General features: G+C 54.5%; 1 long non-coding RNA gene across 1 annotated transcript in view; it reads left to right on the forward strand.

Annotated features, from left to right (window-relative positions):
- Nucleotides 1-14,875, forward strand: part of LOC136379798 (uncharacterized) — a 555,021-nt gene that overhangs the window by 108,155 nt on the left and 431,991 nt on the right. The window lies entirely within an intron of this gene.

Here is a 14,875-nt window from a genome sequence, read left to right on the forward strand (position 1 = left end):
TCAGGGAGGGACTAAATGAAGTTCCAGACCCCCACAGCCAGCCGGTGCACTGCAGAGCTGGGGGTTTAACCTGCAGAGTTTTAGCCTTGACATCTGCCCTTCCCCTCCCAATGAAGCTGCCCATCTCGTGGAGAAGACAGACTCAGGCCACTGCAATAAAAAGGAAGGTGTCAGGCATGAAGCTGGGCAAGGGGACGCACGGTGGACTTTGGGAACATAAAGACAGGGACACCAGATCCAGCCTGAGTGAATCAGGGAGGGCTTCCCGGAGGAGGTGTTCCTACACTGGGATCCAGAAGGAAGGAGCTGGTGTTAAGTAGGTAGAGATTTTGAAGCCAGAGGAAGCAGCGTCCATGGAGGTCCAAGGGGTCTGGAGAACAGAGCGTTAGAGGCAGTGGTTGGGGGTGGGGGGGGGTTGCAGAGAGGAGGCCCAACAGGGGGACTGGGGATACATTTAGAGAATATTGATAAGTTTGGGCTTTATCCTAAGGGGACGCAGGGGTGTCACATGCTCCCATCTCTTTCTCGGAAGGCTCATGGCAGCCCTCAACAGGGAATTGGTAGGAAGTGGCCCAAGACAAGGCGGACTGGGCAAGTTATCTGGACAGAAGAGGCCACCTCGGACGAGGACGACAGTAGGTGGCCTGGAGAGATGTGGAGGGGACTGGGGACAGAACGGACGGGATGAGGAGGCCCCAGGGAGAGGGTCCATCCTGTGAGACCGTGTGTGCGTCCTGTGAGACGGTGTGTGCATGACTGGTGAGGGCGACAGGGCTTTGGGATGGCGGAGGAGCTGGTCGGAGGGTGATGAACTTGGCTTTGGAGCTGGAGATATCTGCAGGTCACTGGAAGGACAGCCGGTCGTGTGTGCCTGGCACTCAACAGGGGGGTGTGGGCTTTCGAGGGGGATGATCTCCACAGCAAGGGGCGGGGTGTCCTGCAGACCAAGGCATGGATGGGACGCCATGGGGGGCAAAGAAGGCTGGGGTCAGGCGTAGAACCCAGCACAGAGCCCCAGGAGCTCAGCAGGATTTCGAGGACCAGCTAGGGAGAAGGAGAAGCTGGAGGCGACTGAGGAAGACTGGCCAGGGACACAGGGAGCCACACAGACAGCCAGAGAAGGACCAAGGAATTGTGGGGGAGGCAAGGACTGGAAAGGGTCCAAATCACCACCCTAGCTGCCAAAGGTCCTTACATTCCGGCTCCAGATTCCCCGGCCAGACCCCAATGTCCCCAAATTTTGTGTCCGTGTCACAGCAAATTAGCAGGTTGCCACGAACATTTACAAAATGGAAATAGACCAAAAGAAGAAGGGACCTTGTATTGTACATAGTGAAGTTCTCGTTGTGGTTGTATATAGTATGTGTATAACGTGAGTGTGTGTGTGTGTGTGTGTGTGTATTTTTCTTCTTTTTCCAAGCGAGAGGAGGGGAGATAGAGAGACAGACTCCTGCATGTGCCCCGACCAGGATCCACCTGGCAACCCCTGTCTGGGGCTGGTCCTCTGTCCATCTGGGGCCGATGCTCACAACTGAGCTATTTTTAGTGCCTGAGGTGGAGGCTCCATGGAGCCATCCTCAGCACCTATGGCACTCGAACCAATTAAGTCATGGCTGCAGGAGGGAAGAGAGAGAGAGAGAGAAGGGGGAGGGGAGGAGGAGCAGATGGTCACTTCTGTGTGCCCTGACCAGGAATCGAACCTGGGACCTCCACATGCTGGGCCAACACTCTACCTACTGAGCCAACTGGCCAGGGCTTGTATGGATTGTGCATGTGCATGTTTGTGGGTTATGATTTTCTTAAAGGAGCTGAGAGACGTTTTATCCCACCCTGTCTTTCCCTTGCATACGCCCGGAATGCCTTTCCCCTCTTCTCCACCTGGCGAACCCCCCACTCATCCTGCAAGGCCCACCCCAGCGGGAACCCATCTGAAAAGTCTTCCCTGAACAGCCTCCCTTCTGTCCTGGGCACTTCGGTCTCTTCCTCGTTCACACATTCATCAGACCCTCACTGACGGTGAGGGGGCGCCAGGGTGTGTGCAGGGGACCCAGCAGTCAGCACCTGCCCCTTGGAGGAGAACACACACCTTCATTCATTTTCTGCTTTGCGCTCTGTGGTCCCTGAGCCGCTCGTGAAGGAACCCTTCCCACCCGAGTCCTGCCTGGGCTCACTCACGTCCCTGCCTCCGCCTTCGCCGCACGGGCACCCTGCCAGCAGGCCCCTGCCTCCCGTATCTCTGCGCCCCAGCACCCAGCGGGGGGCCTTGGCTGGATAAAAAGCTCGTAGACTTTGGGGTCAGATTAGCCTGGGTCTAAGTCCCAACTCTGCCACCTAGCTGCTGCTTGGTCCAGGAACAGTTTTATTTATTTATTTTAAGTTTCTGGGCTCTCTCTGGGGTCAGAGTGATTTTCAGGTCATTTCATCTTCTACTCAGCTGAGAACTGCCTCACGGGGGAACCGTACCCGACTCCTTCCAAGACGCCAAACCAGGTTGTCAACAGCCGGGCATGTTGTCTCTGTAGCCGGCGCTGGTCCACAGTCAGTCACACAACAGGCCGGGGGCACTTGCACTAGTGGGCCGGGGGCTTGGGCTCCCTCTGCTGACCCCAGAGCGAGCGGTGATCTGGGTCCCTAACAACTCCCAGCCTGCCCGGAACGCTGCTTGTCCCCAGACCGCGCGGCGAGACACGGCTGGAAAGGGGCTCCCATTCTGCCCCCACCGTTTGCTTATCCTGTGACCACGGGAGAGCCACCTGCTCCCTCCTGGCCTCGGTTTCCTTGTGTGTAAACGGGACGGTGACTGTTTCTACCTCTCTGGGCTGTGAGGTTTGAGAGCCTCACACGTAGGGGCTCAGGGCGCTGCCTGGACGTAGCAAGTGCTGTCTGCACGTTGGTGACATCAAGTCCACTGGGACACACGGCCCCCCACTCAGTGTCCCCACCCATCAGGAGACAGTGTCCCTGTTTAAGACAGTTCCCACGGATGCGTTCTGGGCTGGGATTGGAGAGCGTGTGGGGTTGCTTCTTTTGTGTATGTGTGAGGAGGAGGGAGGCAGAGAGACAGACTCCCACATGCACCCGACCGGGATCCACCCGGCATGCCCACCGGGGGGTGATGCTCTGCCCATCTGGGGCGTTGCTCCATTGCAACCAGAGCCATTCTAGCACCTGAGGGGGAGGCCATGGAACCATCCTCAACACCTGGGCCAACTTTGCTCCAATGGAGCTTCAGCTGTGGGAGGGGAAGAGAGAGACAGAGAGGAAGGAGAGGGGGAGGGGTGGAGAAGCAGATGGGCGCTTCTCCTGTGTGCCCTGGCCGGGAATCGAACCCAGGACTCCTGCACGCCAGGCCAATGCTCTACCACTGAGCCAACCGGCCAGGGCCGGGGTTGCTTCGTTAGTTTTCTTCATTTGTGCTTCAGGAGAACTTCAGCAACGCAAACCAGAGAGAAAGCTTTTGTTACTGAAGTATCTAGAGCAGCTGGGAGGGGGGTGGGTTCCCAGGACCCGGATCCAGGTGATTTGCGTCTGGAGAAGGCTATTAAAAAAGCGTCGGAGAACGCAGGGACGCGGAGCGGGGACAGAGCTCTCCTCACGGCTTTGTCGCTACTGTGCGGCCAGCCTGAGGAAGCCTCTGAAAGGCACCTTCTCGGACACACCTGCCCGAGCCACTCAGTCCAGGGAGCCTCACCTCCAGCCGCCTTCCCTCCGGTCAGCCCCCATCACTCCCTCTTCAGCACGGCCCTCCAGGGAGCCCCCCGCCTTCTCCTCCGGTCAGCCCCCATCACTCCCTCTTCAGCACGGCCCTCCAGGGAGCCCCCCGCCTTCTCCTCCGGTCAGCCCCCATCACTCTCTCTTCAGCACGACCCTCCAGGGAGCCCCCCGCCTTCTCCTCCGGTCAGCCCCCATCACTCTCTCTTCAGCACGACCCTCCAGGGAGCCCCCTGCCTTCTCCTCCGAGCCCACCGCCACCCTCCTGTCCGTCTCCCAGCTCCGGGAGGGGAGCGCTGTGAGATCGGGGGCCAGCAGTGTCCTGTTGGCCATCGAGCTCAGCTTATAGAAGGAGCAGTGGGAGACGGTGGCTTGGTGTGTGTGTGTGTGTGTGTGTGTGCGTGGGTGGGGGGGGGTCTCTGCTGGAACTGCCAGAGGGACTTCTCTGAAGGGGGTGACGTGCTGAGGGCTGAGTGAGAGAAACGCCCTCTGTGATCCAGTTCTCCTTGGGAAGTCATCCCTGGCCGACCGCTCTACCTGGGATGTTCGTCCCCACAGCCGCCCCCTCCCTGGTGCTGGCCTGTCACGGCGGCTGTCACGCTGTGTGTTGGTCTGTCCCCCTCCCCAACGGGAGTCTAAGTCACGTACCTGTCCTAACACACAGTTGTCAAATCATCATCTAGAACAGCGGTTCTTAACCTGTGGGTCGCGACCCCGGTGGGGGTCCAATGACCAAAACACAGGGGTCACGACCCACAGGTTGAGAACCGCTGATCTAGAACATAAATGCACAACTGAGCCACAGAAAAAGGACGTCGATACACTTACTACTGTACTGTACACTGTTGTAGTAACAGAAAAAAAATGACAAAAGCTGAGTGTAAATAAATTCCTTACCTTCATTCCTGTGGTTGGCTGGCTCCCTGGAAGGGGCACTGGAAGGTGGGAGAGGGGGACTCATGGGGAGGAGGGAGCTGGGGAGGCAGGAGGACCTGCAGCAGGTGCTGGAGACACTGGGTCAGGTGGCTCAGGATGGCCTGAGGAACATGCAGGAGACGCTGGGATGAGTCTACCTGCATCACAGCTGCTTCAGCTCGAGAAGCAGCTGATGTGGAGGACCTGATGCAGGCCTCTCCACCTTCTTGAAGAATTGTTCCCGGCCTGACCAGGTGGTGGCGCAGTGGATAGAGCGTCGGACTGGGATGCAGAGGACCCAGGTTCGAGACCCCGAGGTCGCCAGCTTGAGCACGGGCTCATCTGGTTTGAGCAAAAGTCTACCAGCTTGGACCCAAGGTCGCTGGCTCGAGCAAGGGGTTACTCGGTCTGCTGAAGGCCCATGGTCAAGGCACGTATGAGAAAGCAATCAATGAACAACTAAAGTGTTGCAAGTGCAATGAAAAACTAATGATTGATGTTTCTCATCTCTCTCCATTCCTGTCTGTCTGTCCCTGTCTATCCCTCGCTCTGACTCACTCTCTTTCTCTGTAATAAATAAATAAATAAATAAATAAATAAATAAATAAAAAATAAAGACTTAAAAAATACTTTAAAAAAAAAAAAAAAAGAATTCTTCCAGGCTAGTCTGGAACTGGTTTGCCCACGTAGCCCATAAGTACGACGCTCATGGCGTAAGCCGAAACACTCACGTCTCAATTGTTTTAAGTTTTTATGGGAGTGAGTGTCGTAAACTCAAAACATTGTATGTCAAGACTGTCTTACCCGAGGACCCCTGTGGAGGGAAAGGATGATCTCATGACACAGGGTCACGCGTGCTGTCAAATTGAACGGTTGCCGCGCGGTTGTGGGCAGCGCCCCGGTCAGGCTGCCAGCTGCCGTTGGGTCTCAGCAGATCAGCTTCTCTGCCACACGGTTGACATCACTCACTTTAAAGCAGGGGTCCCCAAACTTTTTACACAGGGGGCCAGTTCACTGTCCCTCAGATCATTGGAGGGCCGGACTATAAAAAAAAACTATGAACAAATAATCCCTATGCACACTGCACCTATCTTATTTTAAAGTAAAAAAACAAAACGGGAACAAATACAATATTTAAAATAAAGAACAAGTACATTTAAATCAACAAACTGACCAGTATTTCAATGGGAACTATGCTCCTCTCACTGACCACCAATGAAAGAGGTGCCCCTTCCGGAAGTGCGGCGGGGGCCGGATAAATGGCCTCAGGGGGCCGCATGCGGCCCGCGGGCCGTAGTTTGGGAACCCCTGCTTTAAGGTGAACTTTCGCAGTGTTGACAGTAGTTGCCTATGTCCATCTGGAACTTACTGACTTTAGCACCGCGTCGGGGCCTAAACGTGGTTAGACGAGAGAACGTATCCAAGCAACGGCGTGAACACTCGTCAAGCCGCCCTTCTGTGCACGGGGCATAGCACACGGGCCGCGCCCTTTCAAAGGGGCCTGCGTGTTTCTCCCGTGTGAGAGAGGCGTTTCCAAGGACCCGTGCACGTTCCAGGTTTGTGAGTCGATGGACGGGCCAGCAGGTGGACAGGGTTTGTTTTTTAACTGAACTTGGGAACTTGAGGGTTAAGATCATGAGAAGGCCATTTTATAGTAAATAACTACAATGATGTGTGTGTGTCTGTGTGTCTGTGTGTGTGTGCACCCGCGCACACGTGCACACATGCACTTGAGTTTCGGTAGCATCGGAATCCCCGCCGGAGGGCTTGTTGACATACAGAGGGCTGCCCACCCCCCAGGTTCTGAGACAGTCCATCGGGGATGGAGCCCAAAATGTGCATTTCAGACACACCCCGAGGCCATGCTGTTGGTCCAGGACCACACAGAGACCCAGAAGCCGCTTCACAAACATTCTTCTAACCCCAGATAACAGGGCTGTGCCCCGGCCCATGAGCTGGAGGGCAGGGGTCAGCTTACGTAGCCTCTGCCAGACTCCTTGTGGGATGCTGGGGAGCCCTTGACCGCCTCCGTCCCCCATCCTTCACACAGTGAGGAGTCTGGACACGGCTGGTGACCTGCACCCGGAAGTAAGCATGAGACCTGGAGGCTGACTTGCACTGTGAGTCTAGAGCAGGGGTCCCCAAACTACGGCCCGGGCCGCATGCGGCCCCCTGAGGCCATTTATCCGGCCCCCGCCGCACTTCCGGAAGGGGCACCTCTTTCATTGGTGGTCAGTGAGAGGAGCATAGTTCCCGTTGAAATACTGGTCAGATTGTTGATTTAAATTTACTTATTCTTTATTTTCAATATTGTATTTGTTCCCGTTTTGTTTTTTTACTTTAAAATAAGATATGTGCAGTGTGCATAGGGATTTGTTCATAGTTTTTTTTTTATAGTCCAGCCCTCCAACGGTCTGAGGGACAGTGAACTGGCCCCCTGTGTAAAAAGTTTGGGGACCCCTGGTCTAGAGCTTGGCAGTTTCCTTGGTCAGACTGCCCGTCCATGCTGGGGGGGGCATGGAGCGGGCGGGCAGCGGCAGAGCCCATCTCTGGCCACGTGACTTTGAGGAAGTGACCCACCTGCAAGGTCCCGCCTTCTCACCTGTCACGTGCTGGGGAGGGGCATGGAGGGGGCGGGCAGCGGCAGAGCCCATCTCTGGCCACGTGACTTTGAGGAAGTGACCCACCTGCAAGGTCCCGCCTTCTCACCTGTCACGTGGAGGCGCTCCTCGTCCTGTTCATGTGTGGTCACGGAGAAGTCACCGCCGGAAAGAGACTGGAGCTGGTGGGAGTCCTCAGAGAGATCTGCGTGCTCCAGCCACACCAGGCCTCTCGCTGACTACTGGCCAGCTGGCCGTGGGCTCCTGGTCACCTTGGGAGGAAGGTGCTTATCACAGTTCCACCCCCAAGGTCTTCCTCAGGATAATCTGTCCCGGGTGATTCATCTTGTGGGCTGGGTCCTTCCTCTCAGGCCTGAAATATCTCCCTCCCTTCTCCCTTCCTGGGTCAGGACGGTGACCTCCCCCAGCCCAACATGTGACTTCCTTCAGCATTGGCCCTGCAGTCCTTCCTCCCTGCCGGCCCCCCACCCCCCGTCAGTCTCTGGCTAGTGACCCACTGGGCTCAGCTGGGGAGGGGGAAGCCGCGGCTTGCTGTATCCCCAGGTTGGGCCCCACCTCGCAGCAGGCTGGGCTTCCGCGCACCTCCTGGTCCGGCCTGCCTATCGCAGACACGCTTGTGCCCAAGGAGGCTACTGGGCTGGGGCTGGGGCGGAAGGGCTGACCGGTCACTCCCAAAATGACCAGCTGCCAAGGACAGCTCTTTGGAGAAAGGAGAGATATGAGCACACATCCCAGTTCCATGTGGACTTGCTGTGTGTGGGGGGGTTTCTTGGGGGGGGGGGCAAGTAAGGCTCCCTCTGTGGAGCTTATAGTTTCCCTGATTTTAAACAGAAAAACAGCTCCATCGCCAGTTGTTTTGTTGTGGGGACAAAATAAGCTGATGCAAGTATCCGGTGGGTGTCTGGGCTCTACCTCCAACCAGCTGAACCAGAGTCTCCGAGGGGCAGGCCCCAGGCGCTGAGTGCAGCCGGAATAGAGATCACAGTGGTGGAAACATTGTTAAGAGCACCAAAGCTTTGGAGTAGACTCACAGGGGTCTGAATTTGGACGGTTACATAATTACAGAGCCTTGATTAGATGACGTGCCTGTGGGAGCATCCCTTAGTGCAGGGGTCCCCAAACTTTTTACACAGGGGGCCAGTTCACTGTCCCTCAGACCGTTGGAGGGCCAGACTATAAAAAAAAACTATGAACAAATCCCTATGCACACTGCACATATCTTATTTTAAAGTAAAAAAACAAAATGAGAACAAATATAATATTTAAAATAAAGAACAAGTAAACTTAAATCAACAAACTGACCAGTATTTCAATGGGAACTATGCTCCTCTCACTGACCACCAATGAAAGAGGTGCCCCTTCCGGAAGTGCGGTGGGGACCGGATAAATGGCCTCAGGGGGCCGCATGCGGCCCGCGGGCCGTAGTTTGGGGACCCCTGCCTTAGTGCTTACTCCTCGGCGCTGTGGTGAGAACTAGAGGGGGTAATAGATGCCAGGTCCTCTGCACATGGCGAGTGCCCTGAGTGACCTCTATCTGTTCGCTTCACCGCTGTACTCCAAACAACCAGCTCCATGCCCGGCCCCATACATGGCTGGCACTTGGAACAACTATCTGTGCATGAACAAGTGTAGCTTGTGATCATCGTTGTAGATTAAAAAGTGATGGAAAATATCGTTTCTCATGAGGATAGAGCCCCTGTCTTTTGACAGACTTTAAAAACGGCACTTCCGAACCTGACCTGTGGTGGCGCAATGAATAGAGCATCAACCTGGAACGCTGAGGTCACCGGTTCGAAACCCTGGGCTTGCCCGGCCAGGGCACGTAGGACAAGCAACAAGCAAGCAAGGGACAACTAAAGTGAAGCAACTATGAGTTGACACTTCTCACTCTCCCTTCACCCCTTCTCTCTGTGAGATCAACGAATAAAATCTAAAACAAAAACAAAATGACTCCCAGCAGGACTAGCAGCGAGGCGTGGCTGTGACTCTCTTCTGGCCCATGAGAAGCGGGTGGAAGTCACCATCGCCTCGTGCGTCCTCTGGGTCCCCTGCTTTCCTGGCCTCAGGTGGCCGAATGGGAAACAGGAATGGTCCGGGACTGGCTGGCATGGGGGGCCGCGGTCGCAGCCCAGACTGCCCACCTCTGGGCTTTTGTTTTCTTCCCCAAGTGAGAGGAACGCGAATTTCTCAAGGTTCTGGCTTCTGGTTGAGAATTCTGGTCTCCAGCAGAAGGAAGACATTGTCCCGCGTCTGTCCACAGTCCTGAGGCTCCAGATACACCCGGGACAAGCAGACTGAGCAGCCTGTCACTAGCTGCCCCCTGTGGATGAGGAGGGGCTCTATGGAAAGCAACCTCACCGGGTGGCCTGATCACACATTCCTAACTGGGCGGGTCCCGGTGGGTCGTACACCCCAGACCTACAGCTTTTTAGTAAAAGGTTCATCTTGGCCTTGAGCAAGCCTCGGTCATTGTGTCCACGCGTCTCGGTTAACACTCCTTTGAGACGAGCCATGACCACCTGGAGAGAGAGCAGACTCTCTTGGTCACTGTCCCCGAACCCAAGCCCCCCATGGCCTCTCTCCATCAGCACAGGCTCTGCAGTGGCGACCCCCTTCCTCTGCGGAGCCTCTGAGCTCTGTTCCCCCTGGAACACATTCCCAGCTTGGCTCAGACAAACTCTTACACACTCTCTACAGGTGTGGGCACTTCCTGCGTCCACAACCATCAGTCCGCAGTCGGGGGGCGGGGCCTGGCGGACCGCAGAGCAGTCGGGGGGAGGGGCCTGGCGGACCGCAGAGCAGTCGGGGGGAGGGGCCTGGCGGGCCGCAGAGCAGTCGGGGGGAGGGGCCTGGCGGGCCGCAGAGCAGTCGGGGGGAGGGGCCTGGCGGACCGCAGAGCAGTCGGGGGCGGGGCCTGGCGGACTGCAGAGCAGTCGGGGGAGGGGCCTGGCGGACCGCAGAGGATGGCATACATGTGCGTCTGCCTCGTGCCAGCGGCTGAAGGAGGTCACGAAGGTGGGGGTTGGGGGAGGATGTCCAGCCAGCGTGTTGATGACGGGAAATGGGCCACACAGGTCAGCCTCCCGCAGAGGTGGGAGTGTGGGGGGGGGCTACTTCGGAAATCTGTCCCCTGTGGACCCCTCCTTTCCAGGACCACCCAGCAGGAAAGCGGGTCGCTGTGGTTCTCAAGCCTGAGAAGTAGTAACCGCAGAGAGAACCTTTCACTTTGGGGGGAGGAGGGCTCAGTATCCTCACTGGTAAATTCAGGGTAATGGGGGGAGGCGAAGACAGGTGGGTGCGGCCTCTTTGAAGCCCCCTCTGCCTGGGGTGCTCTAGTGCGACTGCATGTCACCCCCTGGCCTCACTAACTGAACTCGGGAGGGGTCCTGGGGAGTGTCACTTGAAAGGCTGTTTTTCCGGACAATAATTGTCCCTTACATTGTCCCGGGAGCATTTTTCTGGCTGCACCTGCCTGTGACGGCTGTTTTACCCCCAGGGGGCGCAGAGAGGGTGAGAAGGGGGACCCGGCTGACCCCACCAGGTGAGCCTGGCCGGTCCCACGTTCAGCCTTTCTACACTGGACAGGTGAGGAGTTCTGGGGCCCGGGCAGGGACTGTAAGTGCGGGGGTGCGGGTGAGGGGGACACGTGCTGAGCCTCGCTGCTCTCCTCTGCCTCTCAGCCGGTGGGAAGGGCGCCCAGAGAGCAGCGAGACCACGTAGTCCTCTCTCCAGTGAAATATGCCCCTTTGGGGTTTAAGTAAAAACGAGTCCGTACCAGGCGCTGCTCTGGGCAGTGGGGTGACAGGCACGAAGAATGAAGCGAGCAAACCACGCTTAGACCCTGGCAGGGGGCAGCGGTGTGGCCCCAGAATCCAGGCCCTAGAGACGGTCTGGCCTCCGGGGGCCTCTGGTCCCCGCCCAGGTACGATGACCACCGGCCGGCTCTGCACGGTCTGCTCAGACGCGCTGACCTCAACGCTCAGCACCAGGGGGCGCCAGAACCGCACTCAACGCTTTCGCCGGTGGCCGCCGGGTCTTGGCCACCTGTCGCCCCGTTCACTGGCTTTACTGGAACCTTCTTCCTTTTTAAATTTTTACTAATTTATCATGTTGAGATGGCTTCAAGTGTCCCACTAAATAGAACAACCTCTACCCCCTGCATCGTGCCGCCCGCCGTGCCCCATGTCCCCCCACTTTGCCCCGCCCCCTTGCCCTCCGGCTCTCGCCACCCTGCTGAGGGTGTGTCAGGTGTACCTATGATCCAGCTGACCCCTTCCCCTCCTTTGATCCCGCCCCTCTCCCCCGTGCCTCTGACAGCTGTCCATCCATCTGTTCTGGGTGACCCACCTCTGTGTCTATAATATTCTGTTCCTCGGTTTCTTGTGTTCCCTGGAGTCCACATGTCAGTGGGATCATATGATATTTATTTGGCTTTCTCGGCCTGGCTTATTTCACTCCACGTGATGCTCTCCAGGTCCGTCCTGACTGGACCTTTCAGGAAGCCCCTTATGACTGGTGTCACAAGCTGCCTGCGTATTTTGAGGACAACTCTCCATGAGTGTCAGTTGTATTAATTATCCCAAATGTAAACAGGCGTGAGAGCAGCGTCTCCCTAGTGTCTGAGCACCAGCTCCGTCCTTCAGAGAGCACGCCACGCAGGGACCACTTCTGGGTCCACAGTCGCTCACAGCCCTCGCTGCCTGGGTGCTCGAGGGGGTGTTGGCCAAGGTTGGGGTATCCCCTTCTCTTTCCAGATAGTACTTGTCCTGGCTCCTCGTCTTAGGAGAGGCCACACAGTGGATTTTCACCTGATGTCCACAAGTGGTCACAGTTCGGCCTCTGCCGACACACCACCCTTTCCTACATGGGTTTCACAAAGAAAGTCTAATAGAGTGGCGAAATACGAGCATGATAAAAAATATATATTTTATGTTACCTTTAAAAATGTCTGTATATGGTCATGTTGTGTCAAGTACATAATAAATCTCAGTTTTCCCTCAGAGTTTTGTCTTTTTCTACCTCAGAGCCTCCTGCTTCCTTTACGAGATCGTGCCGATAACCCTCTTCTATTGTATATATATCGTGGAGGTGTGAGAAGTCAGTAAGATCCTGCATGAGAAAGGGCTTTGGGAGTTGGGGTGTTTGGGGTCCGAGGTAAACAAGGGCCGTTGGAATGCACAGCACACGTGGGCCGGTTAGAAAAAGGGCACCTCCTTCTCCTGGCAGACCCACACCTGTGCCGTCAGGGTGCGCGGCCTGGTGGGTGAGCTTGATTGGCTTTTAAAAAGTCAGTCTTTCTGGGGCTGCTTTCTTTACATTCTGAGGTCTCCAGCTTACACTGTGCACGTAAGTCCCCCTGAAGGGCCACCCTTAAAAGAGAGGATGATCCCAAACCTCCCAGAGACCACAAAACACATTCTTTTATTGATCCAGAAACTTCTAGAAGATGAGTTCACTTTGAAAGCCATTGTAGAGAAGTTCTTATAGCTTGCAAGAAATGAAGCCACCTAAAAAATTAAGCCTTAATTCAGTCCATCGGCCAGAAACATACTGTGTTTCCCCGTGTATAAGACACACCGTTTTTCGAAAAATTTGGGGTCTAAAAACTGGGTGTGTCTTATACAGTGATTGTGGATTTTTAAAGTTGCACTTTGCACTTTTTCGCACTTGTTTTTGCGCCCATTGTTGTAGATTAATAAAACTTGAGTTCAATAACTTTATGTAATAAATTTCTTTTCAAATTTTGGGCCCCCAAATTAAGGTGTGTCCTTTGCATGGGAGCGTCCTATACATGTGGGAACACAGTGATTTGGATCCGATTCTTTTGAGTTTTTGTATTACACGTCTCACAGAAATTAGGGGATACTTTATCGTCTCCTATTCATTTTGAAATATCCCCTAATTTTTGCAGGCAGTATATTTGTGCCTGGGACACAAAAAGCTAACGGTTGTAAAATGTAAGCTCGGAGATCTGTTTGTATGTCTGTGTCTGTCTGTATGCTACAGTAACGGTATTCATCTACCTCTGGCCAGGTATGGCCAGGACTCACTTTTTAAACAAAAAATTAGGTTGTAAAGGAGTCCTGTTGAAGTTGTTTAAAAACAAACAACCACTTTATATGAATTAGAGAAATATAACAGGAAAATAACCTACATGATCTTCAAGTGCTCGTGACCTAGGACTAATCTTGACTAAATAAAAGCTAGCTCGAGGCTGTTGGGGTTTTTTGTTTGTTTGTTTGTTTTTGTATTTTTCTGAAGCTGGAAACGGGGAGAGACAGTCAGACAGACTCCCGCATGCGCCCGACCGGGATCCACCCGGCACACCCATCAGGGGCGAAGCTCTGCCCACCAGGGGGCGATGCTCTGCCCCTCCAGGGCATCGCTCTGCTGCGACCAGAGCCACTCTAGCGCCTGGGGCAGAGGCCAAGGAGCCATCCCCAGCGCCCGGCCCATCTTTGATCCAATGGAGCCTTGGCTGCGGGAGGGGAAGAGAGAGACAGAGAGGAAGGAGGGGGGGGTGGAGAAGCAAATGGGCGCTTCTCCTATGTGCCCTGGCCAGGAATCGAACCCGGGTCCCCTGCACGCCAGGCCGACGCTCTACCGCTGAGCCAACCGGCCAGGGCCAAGGCTGTTGGTTTTTTTACTAAAACAGGCACGTCTTGAGATTATCCAAACTGTACAATCATTCCAGCGTCGCGTCTGCATTCCAGCGGGGCTTGTTAGTTACATAAGCTCACAGTAGCTCTGTTACAAAGATCAGGTAATGGTTAACCACATTCAAGTCTCATGAAATCCTCAGAGAGTGATCTAAATACGACTATTAGAAACAAGTGTTTTTTTACTAGAGATAAGTGGGATAGGAGTTTCTGAGCGAACGTTGACGTAAATAGTTTTCCAAGGCCTGGCTGAATAGTTCCGTTGGTGAGAGCATCCTCCCTAAGCACAGAGATCTTCTCTAAAAAAAAATAATCTCAGCCTGACCTGTGGTGGTGCAGTGGATAAAGAGTCTACCTGGAATGCTCAGGTCGCCGGTTCGAAACCCCCGGCTTGCCCGGTCAAGGCACATGTGGGAGTTGATGCTTCCTGCTCCTCCCCCCTTCTCTCTCTCTCTCTTTCTTCCTCACTAAAATGAATAAATAAAATCTTTAAAAAAAAATCTCAGCTTCCCATTTGTTTTATGGTTACTGTTGGGTTTGTGTAAAATGTCTCACCTTACTGTTATTCACCTGTAAGTTCAGTCTTTTTTTTTCTCCTCCCTGTTTAGATGTTTTATCCCTTTTTCTGCACGTTCCCAAATTGCAGAAGTTACAGGGTTGTTGTTGTTGTTATGCTTTCCCCCTTTTAACCACCGTTATTATTGTTTAATTCCCGGTTCTAAAATACGGGTGTGATTTCCTGCTTGTCTGTCCTTTTCTCGCCTTAGTCACAGCTCCGTAGATTTTTGCATTTTTGTTTCAGGTACGGGAGCTCCTCTCAGCATGTCTCATAATGGGTGGGTCTCGGGGCAATTAACTCCCTCAGCTGTTGTTTATCTGAAAAAGCATTTCTTTGTCCTTCATCTCTAAAGGATAACATGGCTGGATCCATGGTTCCTGCCTTTGATGCCTCTCTTTCCATACTTGGAG

Source organism: Saccopteryx leptura, chromosome 8 (genome assembly GCF_036850995.1).
Source record: "Saccopteryx leptura isolate mSacLep1 chromosome 8, mSacLep1_pri_phased_curated, whole genome shotgun sequence".
NCBI classification, from domain to species: Eukaryota; Metazoa; Chordata; class Mammalia; order Chiroptera; family Emballonuridae; genus Saccopteryx; species Saccopteryx leptura.